General features: G+C 37.5%; 1 protein-coding gene across 2 annotated transcripts in view; it reads left to right on the top strand.

Moving 5' to 3' along the window:
* The first annotated feature begins 16,132 nt into the window (after positions 1-16,132).
* Positions 16,133-23,693, top strand: part of LDLRAD4 (low density lipoprotein receptor class A domain containing 4) — a 578,057-nt gene continuing 570,496 nt past the window's right edge. For both annotated transcript variants that reach the window (XM_051970507.1, XM_051970509.1), the window contains exon 1: positions 16,133-16,339. The gene's annotated coding sequence lies outside the window, so the exon portion shown is untranslated. The remainder of the gene's footprint in view (positions 16,340-23,693) is intronic.

Consider the following 23,693-nt stretch of genomic DNA (forward strand, 5'->3'; position numbering starts at 1 on the left):
TCTGAAGCAACACACATTCAGTAATTAAAGGTTAGGTAAGGACTGAGGCAAAAGATGGCCTTCTTTGCCTTCACAAAATAAAAGGGGAAGACCTTGAATTTTGGGCCAGAACAGAAACAATTGCTATTTACATTCACCTTGAATCATCAAGATCCATAAGATGACAGTAAAGATCTGACTGGCCACTGGACTCTGAATAAAAGATGCTATCAGTAGAAGGTGCTCTCAACTAATTGTCGGACAAGCAAAAATTGGACTTAGTACCACCTTTGAGTCTTCACTCTCACTGTTCATATCCAATCTGTGGTCAAGTCCTCTCATTCTAACTTACAGTTTCTCAAAAGATTTTACTCCCCTTTTGTTCAACCTTCACTACAATAACAACTTCATGTCTAGACTCTTACAATAGCCTACTGGTTGTCTCCCTGCCTCAAGAGTCTCTTCACCCAAGTCCATGCTTTCCTCAGTTCCAAAGAGATCTTCCTGAAGTGCAAGTCTGTCTCTCTTTCGTACTCAATCAGCTCTGGTGACTTTCTATATATAACTCCCTCTATTTGGATTTCAAAGCCTTTTATAACCTAGATCCTTCCTATCTTTCTAGAACTCTCACACTTTACCCTTTTCCTTGTGTTCTTCAATTCAGTGACTAGTCAGTGAATAGTAGCCATTCCTTAAACAATAACTCCACCTTCTGATCCCATGCATTCTACCTGGCTCTCCTTTATGCCTGGAATTATTTTTCTCCTTACTTTCACCTCCTGGTATCTCTCTATTCTGAAATCCTTCAATTGAAAACCTCTTATGAAGAAGAACCAATTCTTTCTTTTAAGTAATTTTTTAATTAATTTATTAATTTATGATTAGAAATCATTACACTGAGTTGAATTGAAAAAATTCATGTTCATTTGAAGTTTTGTTTACAAGTTCTGTCCAGCATTAATCACCAAATAAATGTGGCCCCCATCAAACTGAGACCTGTGGAAGACGTTAGCTAAAGTCTTTTTAGTTAATCTTTTTTTAGCTAAAAAAGGCCAAAATCTCCCACTGCATCCAGGGCCACCTCCAGTCATTCTGATCTATATCTGGCCACTGGATCCAGATGGCTCTGGAGAGGAAAATGAGGCAGGTAATCTTGCACAGCCCTCCCTCACTTAAATCCAATTCATTTGCCTGTCATGGTATCCTTTTCCTGATATCTGGGCATCTTTAAGAACAAAGAACAAACAATAATAACAATACTTAGTTAAAACCCCACCTTCTGCAAGAGACCTTTCTTGGTCCCCTTTAATGTTAGGGCCTTCCTCTGAGGTTATTTCCTACTTGTATTATATGTATCCTGTTTCTGCATGGTTGTTTGCATGTTGTCTTCCTTTAGAATGTGAATATTATTGTTCTGTAAGAAATGACCAGCAGGATGAATACAGAGAGACTTGGCGAGACTTACATGAACTGATGCTAAGTGAAATGAGCAGAACCAGGAGATCATTATACACCTCGACAACGATATTGTATGAGGACATATTTTGATGGAAGTGGATTTCTTTGACAAAGAGACCTGAGTTTCAATTGATAAATGACGGACAGAAGCAGCTACATCCAAAGAAGGAACACTGGAAAACGAATGTGAACTATCTACATTTTTGTTTTTCTTCCCGGGTTATTTTTACCTTCTGAATCCAATTCTCCCTATGCAACAAGAGAACTGTTTGGTTCTGCAAACATATATTGTATCTAGGATATACTGCAACATATCTAACATATATAGGGCTGCTTGCCATCTAGGGGAGGGGGTGGAAGGAGGGAGGGGAAAAATCGGAACAGAAATGAGTGCAAGGGATAATGTTGTAAAAAAATTATCCTGGCATGGATTCTGTCAATATAAAGTAATTATTAAATAAAAATTAAAAAAAAAAGAATGTGAACTCCTTGAGATAGGAACCAATTTTTTTTGGCCTTCTTTGTATTACTACAATTTAGCACAGTACCTGGCACATAGTAAGCATTTAATAAATCCTTTTTGACTTACTTGACTGACTTAACATCAAGATTCTGATTGCATGAAAAAAATCTGAGCCAGAAGATAAGATAGCCTGAAGAGATAAAAATAGAATTCTCTACCCACCTAGGCCAGATTTCTGTCTTTATTATATGTATCTGTCAGCACCAAACTCTGATTGCTTTGGACCTATGTTTAATTAATGAAAAATCTCATTGTCCCCACATAAAGTAATCTGAAGGTGTGGGAGTAAGAGAAGGAAGAATACAGACAATCTGAGTAGATCAGAAAAGGATTTCATTTATAAGGGGCGTGCTTAAGCTGACCAAAAAAACTGATCCACTGAAGAAGGAAATGCTAATTCACTCCAGTATCCTTGTTGAGAAAACCCCATACAAAAAATAGTCTATACAGTCATGAAGAGTCAGACATGACTGAATGACTGAACAACAAACTTGAGCAGAGGCTTTGCAGGAAATTTTGGAATTCTAAGAGACCAACGTGAAGTATAGGGGGCATCGAAGGCACAGGGATGAGGAGTGTCCTATCATGCAGAGGAAGAGCAGTAGGCTAATTGGATAGGTCTACGAGCATATGAATGGGAATCTTGTACAATAGCTACCTAGAAAGGCATACTGGAGTTAAATTATGAGAAGCCACTGGAGTTTTTTTGAAACACAGACAGTTGCTTTCAGAATATCACTAGCAATTGCATTGAGTATGAACTGGAGAGAAGAGAGTCTTTTAAAAAATATTTATTTATTTTTAACATTCTTTCAAAAAAATTTGAGTTCTGAATTCTCTACCCCTCCTCCACCTAGTAAAAAGACAAGAAATATGATATCAATTATACATGTGAAATCATGCAAAACATATTTCCATATTAGCTACATTGCCAAAAAAGGAGGAAAAATAAAGAAAATGAAAAAAATTATGCTTCAATCTGCACATAGACTCCATCAGACCAATAGAGGAGAGTCTTAACGCTTGGAGACCAATTAGAAAACTAATATAAGAGGGGATGAGGGCTTGCGCTGCCAAATCCATTTAGTTGCCAAATCCTTTGAATTCTACTTCAACATTTCTTGCTAGAAATTCACTGAAGGCAGGGACTATTTTATTTTTGTCTTTGTTACCCCAGTGCTTAGCACAGTGTGCTGCACATAGTAGGTGATTAATAAATGATGCTCAAATTGAATTGTATTAGTTTTCTTTTATTCACTTCTCTCTCCTTACACAGCTTCTACTCTGGACTAAGCTCTGATCATTTTCTGCTGATACTATTGCAACAGCCTTTTACATAGTTTCCATGCCACCAGACTCTGCTTCTCTTTAATCTGTCTTTTACACAGCTGCCAAAAATAATCTTCCTGAAGCAAAGAGCTGACCAGGTCACTCTCCTGCTCCCTATCCTCAGTGGTTCCCTATTAGTTTTCTGATAAAATGTGAAAACCAAGCAGATGTTTTTTAATAGTTTGGACAGTTGGAAATGAACACTTGACATAATGTTGAAATAAGAGGAGAGGATGGTTATTATTGATATTGTGAAAGCAGAAGCAAGAGGTCTTGGTGACTGATTAGATGCATGCTGGGAGGGCTCTGAATGAGAGAACTGGTAAATCTCACAGAATATAGCACTCTGTTGGGTCAAGCTACACTTCTAGGAGATTCTCATTTTAGGAAAGACATTGACAAACTCATATGTCTGGAAGGAGGTGAGAAGATTAGAGAGTCAATTGAAGTAATTGGGTATGTTTTACCTAGAGAAATGAAACTTAAATTTGGCATTGTAACTATTTTCAAGTCTACAAATGTCTATCACTTGGTCAAAGAGAAATTTGACTGGTTTTCTTTCTCTGCAGAAGGCAAGAACTATAAGTAATGAGTATGTTATAATAGACCAAGCTCGAATCAAGATGATTCAGTGAGGTAGGCTGAAGATTAGAATGAAAAGAGACACTTACAAATCATCTAATATTTAACAAAAAGGAAGCTTACTTAACAGTAGCATAGAAATGATACAGCATTGATTCAGGTAAATGTAGTTTCCCTCATCACCACAAGAAAATACATCTAGACAAAAGGATATGTTTATTCTCATGGCAATGGGACATCCATCAAGTTTGAGGAGACTTTAATCTAGGGAACAAAGCAGACACGACAAACAGCCTGCTCTTGCCCTAAACCCTCAACCAATCAAACCTCACACATGGCTTTTCAGTTTTTTAGGGAAAAACTAACTTAGCCTATGGGTCAGGAGCCCTATGTTAGACATTGCTTCTAACATGGTATGGATGTTGAAGAGAGGAAGATTTCAGTTCTATGCTAATGAAAACATCCTTACAACTGGAGCTCTGCAAAAATAGACTAGAGGTAGTAAGTTCTCCAATACTGGTGATATTCAAGTGGGGGCTAGATTATTTCAAAGATGTTTCTAAAGAGATTCCTTTTTAGGTATGGGCTGAACATACATAGCATTTAAGGCTCCATCTAACTCTGAATTTATAATTCTCTAAATATTAACTATTTATTCAGCTAATTAATCCTCTGTTCTTATATCAGATTTGTCCCCATAGATAGACAAACTTGCTATTCCTTTCAAAGTACAACAAACTTATCAAGAAAATTTTTTTTCTTCTCTTATTTACCTTCTTTTCCTGAAGATGGCTACCATTAGACACAAATAAGTTTACATATGTGTGTGTGTGTGTGTGTGTGTGTGTGTGTGTGTGTGTATTCAACAAACATTTAGTAAGTGTATGTAAGATACTGACTAGAGTTATGGACTTTCTATGTGTTATAGGTATGATTTCAGGAGTGTTCCTCCCCTTTCTCCCCAGTCTTTTACTTCTTCCTCTTCTTTGTGCCAGGAAAATATATTTTTAAAAAATTATTTTATTTTTAATTTATGGAAAAAACTAACATTTTCATAACAAATAATAATAAAAAGATGATTGCACATGATACTGCAAATATACTATTCACAATTTGCTATTCCTTTCAAAGTACAACAAAATTATCAAGAAAATTTATTTTTTCTTCTCTTATTGACTTTCCTTCCCTGAAGATGGCTACCATTAGACACAAATAAGTTTTTATATACATATATATATTATATATGTGTAAAATTATTCTACACACACATTTATCAGACAGTGTCTTTCTTCATATGTTCTTTATAATTAATGTGGGTTTATAATAGTCAAAATAAGTTATTTACTGAAGATCATTTAAAAAACAATATTACTATTACTATATACAATGCTGTCTTCATTCTACTTCTTTTGTTCTTCATTAGTTTGTGCAAATCTTTCCTTGTTTTTCTAGGATCGTTGAGTTTATTGTTTCTTATAGCATAATAGTATTCCATCACAATTATATACCACAACTTGTTCAGCCGTTTCCCAATTGATGGGCATTCCTGCAATTTCCAGTTTTTTTGCCACAAAAAGGAAGCTGCTATAAACATTTTAGAGCATACAGGTTCTTTTCCTTTTCTCTCTGATCATTTCTGAAAATAAATCTAGTAGTGGTATTGTTGGGTCAAAGGGTGTCCTATAGGTAGCTTAATAACTCGTAGGCATAATTCCAGATTGTTCTCCAAAAAGGTTTGGATCAATTCACAATTCCATCTACAATGAGTTGCTGTACAATTTTCCCACATGTTCTTCAACATTTGGCAATTTCCCCTTTAATCATTTTAGCCAGTATAGGAGGTATAAAATGATATCTCAAGATTATTTCAATTTGTTTTTCTCTAATCAATAATGATTTAGAGAATTTTTTCATGTGACTATAAATTGGTTTGATTTCTTCTTTGGAAAACTGCCTATTCATATCCTTTGACCATTTATCAATTAGGGAATGACTTATATTCTTATATATTTGACAAAATTCTTTATATATCATTGATATGAGACTTTTATGTGATAAACTATCTAAATTATTTCCTCTAATTTTTTGCTTTTCTTCTGATTTTGGCTACTTTTGTTTTATTTGTATAAACCCCTTTTAATTTAATGTAATTGAAATTATTTATTTTATGCCTAACTTTGATTTCTGTGTTTATTTATAAAAATTATTGACCTATCCATAAGTCTGATAAATATTATTTTCTATGTCCATCTAATTTTCTTGTAATGTTTCTCTTTATATCTAGGTCATGTCTACATTTTGACTTTATCCTCGTAAATGATATAAGATATTGGTCTCTGCCCAGTTTCTGCCATGGTTCTTTTCAGTTTTCCCAAAACTTTTTTTTTTTTTTTTTTTTTTTTTTACCAAATAATGAATTCTTATCCCCAAATCTCAAACTTTACATTGAGCAAATACCAGATTATTATGTTTATTTGCTGCTGTACATGGTGTGTGTACATTATTCCACTGATCTTCCTTTCCATTAGCCAGTACCAGATAGTTTTTAATAACTACTGCCTTATAATACAGTTTAAAATCTAGTACTGCTAAACTTCCTTCTTTTACATTTTTAGTCCATTTTTCCTTTGATATTCTGGACTTTTGTTCTATTTTTTTATGTTTCAATAAAATAAATTTTGATAATTTAATTAGGATGGCATTTCTTCTGAAGTTGGTTTATACCCTAAATTCCATAATTAAAAATTTATTTTCTATTAGCTTTTTTACATTAGAATTCAAATATGTCATATTATTAGTCATGCATATCTTAGTGTGGATGAATTTATTTAATATTTTTCTGAGTTAACATAAGGAAAATAAATGAGATTTAGAGAAAAGTACAAAAAGAAACATTTGAAAAAGAAAATCAGAAGTGTCAAAAGTAAACTTCATCTAATACGCAATTACCTTTACATGGTTAAAGTCTTTCCTTCTGGTTTTCCAGTATTAAATCAAGATCTGACCTATTTTTTGGTATTAATATGCTTAAGAGAAACAGTCTACGATAGATGGCATCTAAAAAATTCAGCATTTTTCCCTTATATAACAATGTAGAATTATATACTCAGAGACAAACAAGTATTCAATTAAAATTTGTCAGTATAAGAGCATCATGCTTTATGTGACTAATAGCCAAAGATATAATGCCAGTATCTATTCAAAGGATATCATACTTAATGACAGCGACTACATTGAAGATTCAAAAGAGAATATCAAACAAATTCTAGGTTAAGAAAAGTAGAGTTGTGTTGGTGGAGTTGTGAGCTAATGCAGTCATTCTGGGGAACAATTTGGAACTATGATGAAAGGGTTATACAATTGGGCATTCCCTTTAACCCAGAAATATTATTACTAGGTCTGTATCCCAAAGAGATAACAAACAAAAAGAACCTAAATGTACAAAAATATTTATAGCAGCTCTTTTTTGTGGTGGCAAAGAATTGGAAATTGAAGGGACAGCCATCAATTGGGGAAAGGTTGAACAAGTTGCAGCATATGATTGTGATGGAGTACAATTATGTTATAAGAAATGATAAAACCTGGAAAGGCTTACAAAATGAAGTGATCAGAACAAGGAGAATATTGCACACAGAAACAGCAATATTGTACAATGAATCAGCTATTCGCAGACATACAAAGAATCAAGACAATCCTGAAGGAGTCATGCTGTAAAAGGTTATCCATCCCCAGAGAAAGAACTGATGGAGACTGAATGAATATTGAAGCAAACCTTTTTTTAAACTTTATTTTTCTGATTTTTTTTCCCTTTGGGCTATTTTCTTTTACAACATGACTAATATGGAAATATGCTTTGCATGACTGCACAAGTATAACCTTGGCTTCTCAATAAGGGGGAAGAGAAGGGAAAGAGAGTATTTAAAACTCAAATTTTTAAAAAGAATGTTAAAAATTGTTTATACGTGTAATTAGAAAAAGATAAAATATTTAAAAAGAAAAACAAACTGATCAGTTCTTTTCAATTCTCTTGCTCTCAGTCAATTCTAGTATTGCATCTAAGTTGCAACCTTTCTCTCTGATGTGGCAACTCAGTGAACTTCTTGGAACCACAGTCAAAGAAGCTTTGATTTGCTGTTTCTCACTTGGGTCAGTTCAACTTTCCTTAGGCAACCTGGTACCAACTCCTGTTTCCCTCCCTTTCCCCTTTCTGCTCCACACACATTCTGGGAGTATCATCATACTAGATTTAATGTGGACATCCAATTGGTTTTTAGCTCACTGCAGCTCCAAACTGCCATGCTCAAGTGATCTTCCAGAGCGAGGATTACAGGCACGAATCACAATACCCAGGTGGAATTGCAGTCCTGTCAGGGTAGCAAAGCTATTCAACTGAGCATCTTCCCTTGGGAAGTTTTCCTGATTCCTCATGTTCAGCTGAGATAGGAGATGTGCTATCCTTATTAATAGGGGTATAATTTCTTCCTTAATAACTCATCCATTTCAGTGAGCCTGTCTTGGTTACTAATCATATTCTAACTTGCACAAGCTATTAATGTAAACATTTTATCCTCCTATTAAATTTTAAGCTCCTCAAGGGCTGGGATTGTATCTTTTTAAATTCTTATGGAATCATGCCTTTTTTCTTTTCATTTTTGTATTTTCAGTGCCTAATATAGTAGCTTATCCATAGTACTTAGATGATACAATAATACTTAGATAATGGTAGCTTATCCAGAAAAGACACATTTAAGATTCAAAAAGTACTTTTCACACACACATACCACATTCTATCTTTTAATTCTCATAATGTCCCTGTGAGGTAGCTACTATTATCATTATCATTTTATAAATGAGGGATGTTCAGAGAGGTTAAATGACTTGTCCAGGGTCATACAGTTATTAAGTGCCTGCTATTGATCTTGATATTTGATCTAGATTGATATCCGAATCTGGATTTTCCTGACTTTCTTAAGGACTAAATTAAGGACTTTAGTCAGATACCATACTGCCTCCTAATCTGAAATCTCTTTGGTATAGACACTCCCTCTACTGGTACAGATTATAATCTCATCATGTTTTCTCTTTTCAAGTACACAATAGATGCTTAATAAATGTTTATTGGTTGGGCTGAATTGAAATTTGGGGATACTATACAAGGTACTCTATTGTCTCTCCTACTGCCTGTCACAAGGTTAGAAATGTCACCATTAGAGACTTCCTTTAGATCCTGAAGATCTTTTGCTTTTCAAAAATACCCTAAACTCTTTGCAGAAATGGGTGTTAGCTATGAAAGTTAATTTGTGTCTATAAGTTGTCTTGAGTTCATGATGTAAACATTATGTATGGAATACTTTTCCCACACAAATATCTGTAGTGTGTTTTTGTTTTAGTCTTTCCCCCTCTTCATCCCACTTTTCTTTTGAGTGTAAAGAAATGACAAATGTTTTCTCAGGGTTCTTACTTTCTTAGAATGTATAACATGGGCCTAACCTGAGGGAAAAAAAATCCTCCTGAGAAGGGTGATGTCTAAATGAAAATATACTTGAGTAGATTTATTACCTTAAGTCATCAACTAACACCTCTCTGAACAGAAATTTACTGACAGCAAGCTGAGGAAAAAGTTCTCTATGTCATACTCATGACCATTATTACCAGGTCAATGGCCAAGCAGATTTAAGATAAGTATCCCTTAGAAGGTCAAAGTGACATGCTCTGTGGGAGACCTTATCAAAGGTCCTGGACTCCCAAACAGCACTTTGGGCTGGTTAAACTTTCCCATACTACCTCTGGTTGGCTAGAACATTGTATTCTCAAATCTATTGTCCTAGAAGCAATGAGAAAAGTATGTTACACTTATGCCAAATCTCTGCAATGCATGCCTTATTCTAAGACCAGCAGACACATTTGCCCCAATAACAATCAATTTAAACTTTATTAGCCCTAGTCACTAACCATTTCCTTATCTGAAGATTTTAAAGAGACAATTTAATCCTTTGGAGAGCTTTGCTTGAACTCTATAAGCTGGCACTCCTGATTGGCTACAGAGCAAGACTGATAAACTTATTCCTTGAACTCTTTTTATGGAATATTGCTATTATTTATAATCTAAATTAGAAAGAGAAGACATAAACATAGGAAAAGAGTAGACCTAAATTCAGAGAATATGGCAACAAGGGTCTATTGTTTATCAGATAGGATTTTTCTTTGGAGGGGAGGTGACAGTAATGAGGGTAGTAATAATGACTACATTACATTTCCATATTATGATATACTTTATTTATTTATCCATCCACCCATTTATTTATTTATTTACCTAACTATTTATTTATTTTGCTGAGGCGATTGGGGTTAAGTGACTTGCCCAAGTTTACACAGCTAGGAAGTGTTAAGTGTCTGAGACCAGATTTGAGTACAGGTCTTCTTGACTTCAGGGCTGGTGCTCTATCCACTTAGCTGACCCTATGATATACTTTAAAAAATATTTTTATTTTCAGCTTTGAAGTTTCTCCTTCTCACTTCCCACATGTCCCAATGAGAAAGTAAGAAAAACAAAACCTGTTGCAAACATGTACAGTCAAACACAACAGATTCCCTCATGTCATGTCACAACAACAACAACAACAACAACAAAAAACCCCAAAATAAAATAAAATAAAATAAAAACCCTTAACCTGTACTTTAATTCCATTAGTTCCTTATCAGGAGAAGGGGAGCAGGTTTCATCATGAGTCTTTTGGAATTGTTGTTGGTTATTTTACTGAGGCTTTCAAAGTTATTTGTCTTTACATACAATTTTGTTCTTATTGTATAAATTGTTTTCCTGGATCTATTCACTTCATTTTCCATTAGTTTAAACAAATCTCCCCAGGTTTCTTTGAAAACACCCTTTTCATCTTTACTTATAACATAGTAGTATTCCAGCACTTTTACATGCCATAACTTCAGTCAATCTTCAATTGAAGAGCACCCCCTCAGCTCTTCACAGTAAGAGCTGCTTTAGGCATTTTTGTAAGCATGGGTTCTTTTCCTTTTTCTCTGCTCTCTTTGGGATCTAGATCAAATAGCAATATCACTGGGCTACAGTATACATACAGTTTAATAGCTTTTGGGGCACAATCCAAGTTGTTTTTCAGAATAGCCAGACCAATTCATAGTTCCACTGACATCAATATACCTACAACTCCTCCAGCATTTGTCATTTTCCTTTTTTTTTTAATTAACTTTGATAATCTGATGGGTGTGAAATAGTACCTCAGTGTTTTAGTTTGTATTTCTCTACTAGTGATTTAGAGTAATTTTTCACATAGCTATTGATAACTTGGATTTCTTCCTCTATAAATTGCCTCTTCATATCCTTTGATCATTTATCCATTGGAACATGATATTTATTATTGTGATATTGTTTTCAAGGATCTTTCTCTGTGAAACAGTGGGAAAAGCACAGGCTTTGGTCTGAATCCTACTTCCTACTTAACTTGTGAGTCTTGTTCACATCTATAAAATGAAAAGATTGGATCAACTAATCTTTAAGATCATTTTCAGTTCTAAATCTATAATTTCAACTGATTATTTTTTAGAATGGCTAATTAAGAAGAAATTCATATCTCATATTTGCTTGGAAATTTAATTCCTCCCTTTCTTTAATGGAGGGAGTAGGGAATGCCCACTCATGGGCCACATAAAGCCTATGAAATCATTTGCTAAGGCAACCACTAGCAATAAGCTGAAAGCTAAGTACAATCTCCCACTGTTTTATGAGTTCTATATATTATATATCTATATTTATAAGTTCTATAAGTTGATAATTTTGAATGGCTTGTGAATGACATTATAAATATTCAAATGACCCTTGGCAGAAAAAAAGTTTCCTCACCCCTGCTTTAATGTTTGAAATGTTTGTGAACACTTTCTCTGGAAAACAAGCAAGGGCAAGGAAAAAAGGTGAGATTTAAATAAGTAAACTTTAGTTCTTCCCAGTCCAATAAGAGATCTAGTTGGGAAGAGAATTGATGCTATTAATTATAATGAAGCTTTGAGAATCTTTGGGAGTTTCATTCAATAATTGAGCTTTCTGGGTTTAGATAACTATGTTTTGGCATCTTTCTTTTTCCTTTAACTTCATCTGTAGGGTAACAGATTATTAAAAGTAAAAGTTGTATATACTTTGGAATCAGAGAACTTTTACCACTTAGCTTTTTCATCTTGGGTAAGACATTTCCCCTTTGTGGTCTGTAGTTTCCTCATCTATAAAGTAAGGTTAGTATGTAGCACATGTGACCCAGAATTCTCTACAATTAACCCAAGTGATCATCCAGCCTCTTCTTGAAGATATCTGATAAAGGAGACAAGCCAGTTCCCTTTTGGATAGCCATAATTGTTAGGAAGTTTTTCTTTCTGTCAAGCCTCAATTTGTATCCATGCAGTTTCTACCTTGTATTCCTGGTTCTGCTAATAGAGCAAGTACAGTATAACAAATGCTCTTCTATATGGTAAGTATTCATATAGTTGAAGATTGCTAAAATGGCTAAGTCTCTTCTTTTCCAGGCTAAATACCTACAACTGCTTCAACCAATCCTTATATAAGTAGGGGTCATTGTATCCAGTCACCTGCTGAGTAAATTAATTAAAATATTTGGTAAGATGCTAAGTTCGTATTCTTTTATTGGGTGTGAACATACTTTAATTGTTCACTAGATATGAACAATTTTCTGACTGTGGGAGAAGAAAGTCTCCCTTGAAAATGAATTACTAAAGAGAGAAGAGAATGTTTGACTTTGGTCTGGGACTCTTCTTCACTGTATAAGAAGAGGACCTTAGGAACTTTGAAGCCTCAGGAGTGTAATTTAGTTCCTCAAACAAACAGAACAGACTTCCTTTTGCACTTAGAGGAAAATCCCAGGACTTATTCACACTTAATGAATTATCAAGATGTATTCTCATCTGACAAAAATCTCAGAACACAGCATTTTATCACTTACTCTAAGCAGGATAAAATTGTCTAAGTTGATCCCTATCCCTTTACAACAGCATACTAAAATGGGGATGAGGTGGGGAAGTAAAATAGAAAAAGTGACTTGAAATGAAACATTTACAAAGAAAAAAATGATGGGATTTGGAATCAAAGGACTTTTACCAATTAGCTTTTTGATCTTGGATAAAACACTTCCCCTTTGTGGTCTTTAGTTTCCTCATCTATAAAATAAGGTTAGACTAGATGATCTCAAGGATCCCTTTAGCTCTCTAAATGAGCCTGAGGTTGACAAGAATTTTGAGTACTTAATATTATTTTCTCCCAGATATCCTTTATTATGTAGGATCCAATATAACTAGAATATAAGTTATGTACATTAATTCTCAACAAATGTTGCATAGTTATAGCTATGGATAAATTACAATGACTATACAGAGAATACTACAAGAACTGAAATGTCTCCAACTCTAGGCTATCCATGCTTGGCATATATTTCCTTCTTTCAGTATAACCTGCAGTCATCCTTCTCTCCCATTAGTATGGCTGCCTAGAAATAGGGAAGAACAGCTGAAATTCAAAGGAAATACTTACCATCTATGCCCAAGGAGAAAGGAGTGTGGAAAAACAGGGAAGATGGGTCATGTTCCTTGTTCTGGATGTCACTGTTCCTAGAAAGAGCTTAGAGTTTCAGATATTTAATTTGAAAAGACAATGCAAGATTAATTGATTCACTATATTAACCCTAAGGCTGAGGCCAGATTGTACCCTTGATTCAAAGGAATGAATTTCTTGGAATAGAAGTAACCTAACAATGCCAGGATTTGGTGCCTTCTTCAAGTTGGTACTTTGGTGTTTGTTTAGGGGGAGTATGTTCTGATTTTTTGCCCACAATGGCAAAGGCTTATTCTTTTCCTGATTCCATGATTGAATGTACTGGAAGACCTAATTCATTAAATACCAAAATAATTGTGTCATTAGTTTATAAGGTGCTTATATGGAATGGGCATTGGACCAGTGATCACAAGATCTGTGCCTTAGTCCAGGGCTATCACTTGAGGATCTTGGGTAATGTCTCTGAGGATCAGTTATGTTATCTATAAAGTGTTTTGTCTAACTGACAGGATATTACATGAAGTTAATGGGATAATGTTTATGAAAATACTTTGGATAAAGCCATGCAAATGTTAGGAATAGTAGGTGACATTTCCTGAATTGAATTATTATTATTATTATTGTTGAATAGTAATCAGGATGTGCTAATGGAAGTAAGCAAATTTATTTTAAAGCACCCCAAAATTTGTACTTTAGAGTTCTTAATTGGATACAAAAATATAATTTTATTCATAAGATTTGATTTCTCGAACATGTCAGGAAGACCTGCATTTAATTGTTTTTCAGATACTTATTAGCTGTTTGTCCAAGATTAAGTTACTTCACCTCTCTCAAACTCGACTTTCTCATCATTTATCAAATGGGGGTTACAGCATCTAGCATAGGATTGTGGTGAGGGTGAAATGAGAAAATATGTGTAAAGCTTTGCTCAACTTTGGGGACTGGCCTGGTGTCAGATTAAGTAATTTTTAGTTATCTGGCTTTTTGTAGGAATTGGGGGAGAGTGGGGAAGAGAAAGTGTCAGTTTTAATTATTCATAAAATTGTCTAACTTTTTACTGTCCTTTCCTTGGAAATATCTCCCTAGAAACATTTCCAGTATAAGACTGTAAGTAATTACATTAGGTGAGCAGACCTAGCTTGATTGTTTACAGATAGGAAATTATCACCTCTTCAATGAGGTTAAAAGTAGGGGTTTGATCCCTCTCTCTATCTCCCCTTCCATCCTAACCACACTTAGAGGTGAGATTTGTATTACTTTATTTGGAGACTCAGTTTTGACAGAATTCTGTTTCAGTGTTTCTTACTGGGACTCCAAAATTTTTTTTCATTCAGTTTTGATGATTGGACACAGTTCTGAACTTTCTTTGAGAGCTGAAGGTCGGAGAGTCTTTGTCTATACTAGCCATTCATTTTTTCTTTAGTCTTCTTTAGCTTGGTTTACTAGAACTTGAAATTTCATGCAGTTTGGAAATCCAAAAGAATAAAATTGAGTTAAAACATCCAATTGACTCTGGCATAAACTAAAGGAGATCAAATTGAAAAGCCTGTTTTTTTTTTTTTTTTTTTGGTTTGTTTTTTAAATCAGATTCAGTTAGCTGTACTACTACTTTATTGAGAGGTTTGTCTTCCTAAGACAAATGAAGCCTGTCAGAAATAGCTTGAAAGACCAGGTAAGATTTAAATCTTTCAAACAGTTAAGTTTTTAGGAAATGAATAAGAAAAAAAGTATTAACTTTGTCCATTTTCTCTAATAGGGAAAGGAAGACTATCAGAACCTTTATACTGCTGAGGAAACTTAACATCAGCTCTGGAAGTCATAATTTCTCGATTGAAGGTCGAGTTTTGGCATTTATCTTATTAACTCGTTCAGTGGGACACATCCCAAACAAGTGACAGCGCTTTGCAAACTTTAAAACATTCTATAAATATCAGTTGTTATTGTTACGTTGGCATCCGAATTGGTTCAAGTTGTTTGGGTGGATGTTTAAATGAGGGGCGGAACCCACAGGAGAGGAACCGATTTACCTTTGGGTTCTGGTGGGTTGTGTCTGCGACTCTCCTTAGAGTGTCGCCCTCCACAGGCACGGGTTATTCAAGAGCCTATGTATGAAATGATGAAATGAACTAATATTCATCAGAGGGGAGGCTGATAAATAATTGCAAATGCGACACTTTAAAAGGAAGAATTCCGTTCTCTTAAGGTTGTAGTCACCATTAGGGACCCAATCTAAAACTACCACCTCCTTCAGATTTTGCACCCTTGACTGGTCCCGAAGTCTACGGAGTCTTTCCCTAATTCTTGCTTGAACTTGAATCTCTCCTTCCCTCTCCCTCCCCCTCTTCTCTCTCTCTCTCTCTCTCTCTCTCTCTCTCTCTCTCTCTCTCTCTCTCTCTCTCTCTCTCTCTCTCTCTCTCTCTCCCCGGCAGATGTCAGTGTAGCCTAGGACTCGCGACCACAACGGGCTGGGTTGGAAGGAAGCTTCCAATTCCCCCCCTCTTCCCCCCGCCCCGACTTTGCTCCCCTCCTCCCCCTGCCCCCCCCTGCCCCAAATCCCCCTCCCTTCTCCTTCTTCTCCCTTCTCCTTTCCCCTTCTTCCATTGCCTGTCACCGACTAGCTACAGACGGAGGAGGAGGAAGAGGAGGAAGAGGAGGAGGAGGAAGAGAAGGAGGAGGAAGAGGAGGAGGAGGAGGAGAGACTGGGAATGAGTTGGAGACAGACACAGCCCTCCGCGCACACAGATACGCTGCTGGAGACAGACAGGGGGAGGCGGCGGCGGCGGCAGGAGGAGGAGGAGGAAGAAGAGGAGGAAGAAGAGGAGGAGGAGGAGAAAGAGAGGAGGAAGAGGAGAGGAGAAGGAAAGGAGGAGGAGGAAGAGCAGGAGGTAGGACACTTTCTATTAGCAGAGGCAGCAGCAGCGGCAGCCTCCCTCAGCCACCTTCCCCGACCCCTTTCCCGCATCTCCCCCGCCTCCCTTTCCCCAGCCCGGGGAGGGGGTTGCTGCTGCAGGCAGGGGCAGCTGCGGGGCTCCGGGAAGGAGGCAAGTGCCGCCACTGCCGCGTTGGTTCTCCCTTCTTCCTTCCTTCCCTCCCTCCCTCCTTCTCTCCTTCTCCGCTGTTCTCTTGCTCCGGAGTTCCCGCCGGGGTGTCAGGAGTGGAGATGCAGCTTCTGCGGCCGCAGCTCCAGAGCCGGGGCCGGGGAATCCCGGAGAGCCGGGGAGGAGCCGCAGTCCCAGCCGCCGCCGCCGCCGCCAGACAGACTGAAAGTCCCTGGGAAAGTGAAAGGGGGAGGGGGAGGGAGGCCCAAGTTTAAGGTCTCCGACTCTTAAAGAGACAAGACACTTCAGTCTCAGTGCGTCCCCAGCGGTCAGCCCCCGGCCCTCAGGCCCTTCTACACCTCTTCTCTGGGTTTGCACGCCCCGGGGGCATCTCTCCCAGATCACCAGCCCTTGAGTCGGGCCGGGAAGGCTGCAGCTCCAGCGCGGCCCCCCTTTGCCTGTCTGGCCCGGGCTGAGTCTGTCTGCAGCCCTCCCCTCTCCACTTCCCTGCCTCCGTCTCCCCACCAGTACTCAGTCCTTAAGAGGGAGGGGGCGGCTGCAGGTGAGTGAGGCTGGGAGCTCCCTCGGGGGAGCTGGGACTGTAGGTGTCTGGGTAGGGCTCAGACGTCTGGCCCCAAGTTCAGCCAGCGCGTCCAGCCGGAGTGGGGGTGGGAAATAGGAACAGGACGATACTGGGAACTGATCAAGAGGACGTCCAGGAGGATTGAGCTGGACCTAGGGGAACTTCCAAGGGTCTGGGTGGGGTAGGGGGTTGGAATCGGGTAGGAGTGGAAAGGAGTCGCCACCGCCGCCCTTCCTGTGTGCTCAGTCCACGAGTCCTCTTTCCCTAGAGACTGGAAGTGCATACAGTCTGTCTGGTTGTCTGTGCTACGGGGTGGGGATCGGCTTGACCGGGATGGTGCTGGAGTGGAGGAAGGTGCTTTCAGGTCGTGGGGTTTTCCCCAACCCAGATGCTGAGGTGAATGGGTTTGCATCTTACGATCCCAACCACTGCAAGCCTTTTTTCCCCCCTGGTCTGTTGGGCATCGTTGTTATTGCAGAAAATTATTCTTCCTAACATTACTCCAGATAATTAGTCGTTTCCCATTGTACGGTGCCTGGTATCTCTCTTATAAAGCACCGTGTGCTTTTTTAACTGCAGTGGCAAGAGTTAATTTTGCATACCACAGAATGCAGCTGCGGTAGCTGGAGCCGAGAGTTCGTCCGGCTTTAGCCCCAGGTAGATCAACTCTAGTCGGCTGTGATTTTGGCTGGTAGGGAAAGCCCTGCATGTCAAGGACCATGCAGAGAACTTTTTTTCTGGGGAAAAACGAGGAAGGTGAGAGGGCTGTCTGAAAGGCACCCACATGCAAACACAGAACCCAACCCTAATCAACAACCAAACAAACCCAATTTATATTTGCAGATACTGTTGTTATGGTTATCTTAGTTCCAATCTATGTTTATCTTACCTGTCTTATCTACTACTGATCAGTCTTGCATCAATCGGTGTAAACAAGGTCACCCGAAGCTCTTTATACTGAGTGGGAAGTCTGTTACCTTATGTTAGACTGTTATTACACTTAATCTGTATTTTGCCGAGGAGACTTAGGGGAAACCGGCATGCTGAATTTCTCTTTGACCCTCATCCTGGAATAAACAGGAAACAATGAGTATCCAACCAAAAATTAAAGAACTTCCCTTTGTTTTGAAGTTGGATACTGGATATCTGTGAAGTGGCGTTTCTAGAGATTTTTAAACAGTAATTTATTAATGTCTGAGGTTTATTTATAAGGTTTCTTCTGTATGTAGAATCACTGACGATTGTGAAGGACAACGGAGCTCTTTGGCTTAATGTGATATGGTAGCAGAAGGGCATTTGTCTATTTAGAATTGTTCTTAACTGGGGAAAAAAGGTAGCATTCTTTGTTTGGAAGAAAACACTTCCACAAACTCAAACTTTTGCTGGAATAGATTCTCCATTAGAATGAAGGGACCGTGGTGATGGGAAGACCATATCCAGCAGACATGTAAATCAGCGTCCTGTTTCCCAGACTACCGGGCTTGCACCTTTCAACAGGAAAGCAAAGCAGAGGACCTTTGTCAGCCCACCCTTTCAAGGCAGGCACAGCTTCAGGGAAGGCTGACTGGTTGTTACACAGTGATAGTCTGGGTGGCCAATCCATTTCATGTTTGTTTTATTTCTTTTAAACAAATATAATATGTTTCTTAAAGAGCCTTTTAGTTTGGGAAAAATATCATGTTTTTTGTTTTGTTCCTCAATTTATTTCCTTCATTCCTATTTTAACTTATTTTTAATCTGAAACAGTGATTTTCTAATAATTTAGGATTTCTTCATTCATCCATTCCACAAATATATATTAAATGCCTACTATGTGCAAGACATTGTCCAAGACACTTACGTTGAAATGTGATGTTGATATTCCTAAGGAGATACTAGTAATTAACTGAGTTAGAGATAAGTTGTCATAATAAACAGTGCTAGCCCATAAAAATATGTGGATTCCAATGCTTTTCCTTGAGGGTAATGATGGGAAGTTTCCTTTTTAAATGGTGCCTATTGCTAGGCCAACTAACATTAAGAGTAATATTCTGTGTATCTATATCTGTTCTAGTGCTTCAGCACTGAGTATTAAGTTACTCTGAGTATTCTACTAAGTGTATTCTGAAGAAACTTTAATTGTACAGTACATGTTCAGCTCTCTCTCACCCTCTCTGTCTCTGTTTCTGTCTCTGTGTCTGTTTCTGTCTCTGTGTGTGTCTCTCTGTCTCTATCTCTCACCACCTCTGTTTCTGTCTCTGTGTCTCTGTTTCTGTCTCTCTCTTTTTCTTTCTGAATATCTATATCTATATCTATATTTATATGTATCATCCATAACAACAATGTTTATTCAGAGTATTAGCCTATAAATCTGCCTCAATGTTTCAGATCTGGCACAAGAGGGTTTTATTTTTCTTCTTTTTTGAATAAATCAAGAACATGGAATGTATATAGCTATTCTATATGCATACACTTACACATTTCTACATATATATAGTTTGGTGGGATTTTTGGTGGGGGGGAAAGGATCTGGACCTGCATTGTCTTTGACATGTAGAACTCCTGGTATGGAAACTCTTCCCTTGATTCAGATAATAGTAGTATTGTAATAATAACAATAATAATAAAGTCATCCCTTCCACATTGTGAGAGTTAGGTGTACAGTACCCCTGAGATCTGGAAAATTCATAAAAAAATTTTGGACTTTGTTTCATATGAGAGAAATCAGAATTATCATGGTATTAAAAGATAAAAATAAGTTGTTACACACTCTTATCCATATATTTTATGCATTTCTGAGTTTCTAAACCTTTTCTATGCCTTTTGCTGGCCTCTTTATGTCATCTGTGACTTCTGCAAAGCTGGTCTCAAATTCCCATTTAATTTCTCATGCCAACCTGAGTTGTACCTAAAATTTTACTGGAAAAGTTGTGATGTGGAAAATATAATTAGAGTGCTAGAGAATAGATTGCTGATTTGATTGATATTAGGGACATGTGGGAAAGAAAACTTCCTTTACCAATGCAGGTCTGCTCCTTCTCTGTAATTTATGGATTAAGAGAGTTGCCTATAGTACTAAGAGGTTAAGTAACTTGTCTATTGTCAAACAGTCTAAATGTAAGAAATAGGATTTGAATCCACATCTTTCTGGCTTTGAGATCAACTTTCTAGTTACTATGCCATGTTGCTCGTAATAAAAATAATAACACTCATATGGTGCTTTAAGGTTTATAAACACCGTCTTATCTATGATTTCGTTTGTTCCTCACAATAACCCTTTAAGGTGGGTCTCTCTCCATCTCTCTACCTCCTTTTCTTTCTTTTTCTCTTCTTCCCATTTTCTTTCAGCATGATGATGGGCAACTCCTCTATAACTTAGAGAATTGGATAATTGTCAGGAACTCTGTGATGTTAGAGGATTTGCTCAGACTCACATGGCAACTGATCCTATATGTCTGTAATTGGAATTTGAATCTATGTTTACTGGCCCTTATTTTCTATACCTTAGTATCTCTCACATGCATGTTAATAGTGCTTATAACATGTATATTTATTACACAGTAATATTTGGTCTCTAGCACTTGCAGTATCTGTTGATGTATTTCAAGAAGAACAATGAATTTTAAGACTTGGGGGAAGGTGGGAATGGAACCTTGTTGACCTAACAACTGCTTAATCTTACAATAGCTTGCTGGTCTTAACATTGAACACTTTGACTGAAGACTACATTTGAGAATATATGAATTGTAAAGACTGAAATTTTGTCTTAGGGTTTTAGCTTTCCTTACTTCTTGTGTTTTTTAATCTGCAGTAACCCTTGGAAGAGTTTTCCCATCATGGGAAGTGTGTGTGTGTGTGTGTGTGTGTGTGTGTGTGTGTGTGTGTGTATGTGTTTGCATTTTGTTTTGGGAAGACACTCTTTTCCTAGTAGCCTTTTAGTGTTTTATTCCTCTCCATCTCTCTACCTCCTTTTCTTTCTTTTTCTGTTCTTCCCATTTTTTTCAGCATCTTCTCTCTCTGTCTCTCAGTCTTTGTCTCTCTGTATTTGCCTCTGTCTCTGTTCTCTCTTTCCTCCTCTTTCCTTTTTTCCCCTCTCTTCTTCCTTCTCCTCCCTTCCCTCTTCTGGAGCTCAGTTTGTATAACCAGAGTCTTGTGGTGGAACCCAGCCAGTGCCAGCTGTTGACTAAAGAATCTGGTGCCAATTTGTTGGTGCATCATTTGAGAATCACCCCCTCCCTTTCCAGCATAGACATACATACATAGGTAAATATTTATTTATCTCCTACTGCAGACAGTATCTAAGAATAGTTTTCTTTCTTGGCATGTTGAGACCAAGGACCAAGTCTGCTGAAGTGTTTATAGTTTCTGACCTCGCTTAGTAGCCTAGGCTCCTGAAACCTGACATGACAGCATTCTGATGTGGGGGGGAAAGGTAATGTTTCACTGAATGAGCTCTTGGGGTGGCAAGTTCCCCATTCAACAGGCAGATTTGTAGAAGTGAAAGTGACTTCTTCATTCCCTGGTAATCTCTGATCTAAATTAGAAACATAGGCATAAAATCATAGGATTGAGAGGTAGAAGGATCCCTAGAGATTCTCTTGTCCAATGTTTTATTTTATAAATGAACAAACTGAGACCCTGAGCTTGTCCAGGCTTACTAGGTAAAAGAGATTGGGTTTAAATGCAGGTCCTCTGACTCCAGAACTAGTGTTCTTTTTATTACCTCATGAAGAAAGTACTTTAATTGTTGATATATATATATATATATATATATATATATATATATATATATAGTCTTATTTGCCAGTAAGTAATCAGCAGTTGATTGATTTATCCTATGGAACATAAAGCTTATTTTAGAGACCTTTGGTGGAAATATTTTTCAAATTTTGACCTGATCAAAGGTTTCTGATGACCTTTGCGTTTTTCTCCTTTTTTCCTAACTAAATATCCAATCCCTATGTCATCTTTTGCATAGCAAGGCTTCTCTTCACATTCCCCCGAGTCTTACCCCACATATACATTAGAAAGGATAACATTAAAGAAATAACATTCTAGTTTTAATCTGAGAATTAACCTCCACCATGTTCATGTAGTACTAATAGGTATTATATATAAACACTAATTTGTTGAAGATGTAAACATGATCCTCTGATTTCTTTTCTTTATTTTTTTTTAGCCTTTTGAAAATTCCCACTGGAAACCCCTGATGTCCTGGAACATAAAATCATAATTAGAGTTTCTACCTCCAAGGGCTGTGAGTGTATCTAGAAATATATCTTGACCTATATTGGGGGTGTGTATGTAAGCTGAATGTAGGTTTTAAAATAGGAATGTAGAGACTGTGCCCATCATAGGAAAATTTCAGCAGTAAGGCCTGCTTCTGCCTAGCTAGATATTTTTTCTTAGCGTTGTTCACTTCGTTGTTAGGCAACAAAAGGAAACAAGTAGGCACCTGTACTATTAATTACCAGAGAAATATTGTGGTGGGTTCATATTTCCAATTAATATGTTTCTACCCAGAGAGTAGTAGGATTTGAAAACCCTATTTATGTTGCAGCATATCCATGTAGTATATGTATGGATTGCTTTTCTTTGAAATCCTATTAAAAATGGTTCTTTGGCTTTTTAAGCTGTTTTTCTGAGGACTTTTCTTTCCACTGAGCTTGTTTTCCAGATAGGTCTTGGAAATTACGAAGTCCATAGCTATAATTTCTCTCTTGATTGGCAGCTAAGAGCTTTCCCGGACAAAAATAAGGCTGCACTGTGCCAAATGGTTGACTTTTCTAGAATAAAAACTCTAAAGGGTATGCGAAAAGTCCTCTGGTTAATATATTGGCATTCCCAGAACCCACTAAAACTCCGGCAGGCTGCCAGACACCACTTAATGAGGATGCAGAATGTCTGGCACAAATCCGCATGAGCAGAAATGGGGGTGGGTGGGAAGCTATACATCCACACCCTTTATTAATTTTTAATGACTCTACTTTTGTTTTGTAGTTTTTCTGTGTACCCCCCATCACTAGCCCTCATGAGCCTATGGCCCCCACCATGGATTTATTTATCTCTTTCCTTAAGATTGGGAGGCATGGTTTTAGGGAGGGAAGTTGAAACCCACAAGGTTTAAGAATGACCATTTCTGATTTTGTGATCCTTTTATTATTATGTTTTTGGTTGGTGGGAGAAGAGAGAAAGGGAGATGACAGCTATTTTATGATGCTTTATTGTATGCTAGAAAAGAAAAGCATTTAAGAAACTTTAAGTTTGTCAGACAGTTTATATGACAGTGCAAGTTGGTGCTTGCCAAGCTCCAGACAGATTGTTAATGTTACATGACAGGGATAAATAAATTACTGCTGTCTGAGACACGCACCCGCTGCAACCCCCGGTGCAGCTCTGTCTGCTACTAAGGAGGGAACCCAAGGTAGGTATGTAGAACTTCATGGCTGAGCTTCTGCTCACTAGCTGGAATTCGATGACTCGATTCAGAAATGAAAAGGGTGTGTTCTTTTTTTTCCTTCCTTCCTTCCTTCCTCCTTCCTTCCTTCCTTCCTTCCTTCCTTCCTTCCTTCCTTCCTTCCTTCCTTCCTTCCTTCCTTCCTTCCTTCCTTCCTTCCTTCCCTCTCTCTCCCTTTCACT

The sequence above is a fragment of the Antechinus flavipes genome, chromosome 1, assembly GCF_016432865.1.
Source record: "Antechinus flavipes isolate AdamAnt ecotype Samford, QLD, Australia chromosome 1, AdamAnt_v2, whole genome shotgun sequence".
Classification (NCBI taxonomy): Eukaryota; Metazoa; Chordata; class Mammalia; order Dasyuromorphia; family Dasyuridae; genus Antechinus; species Antechinus flavipes.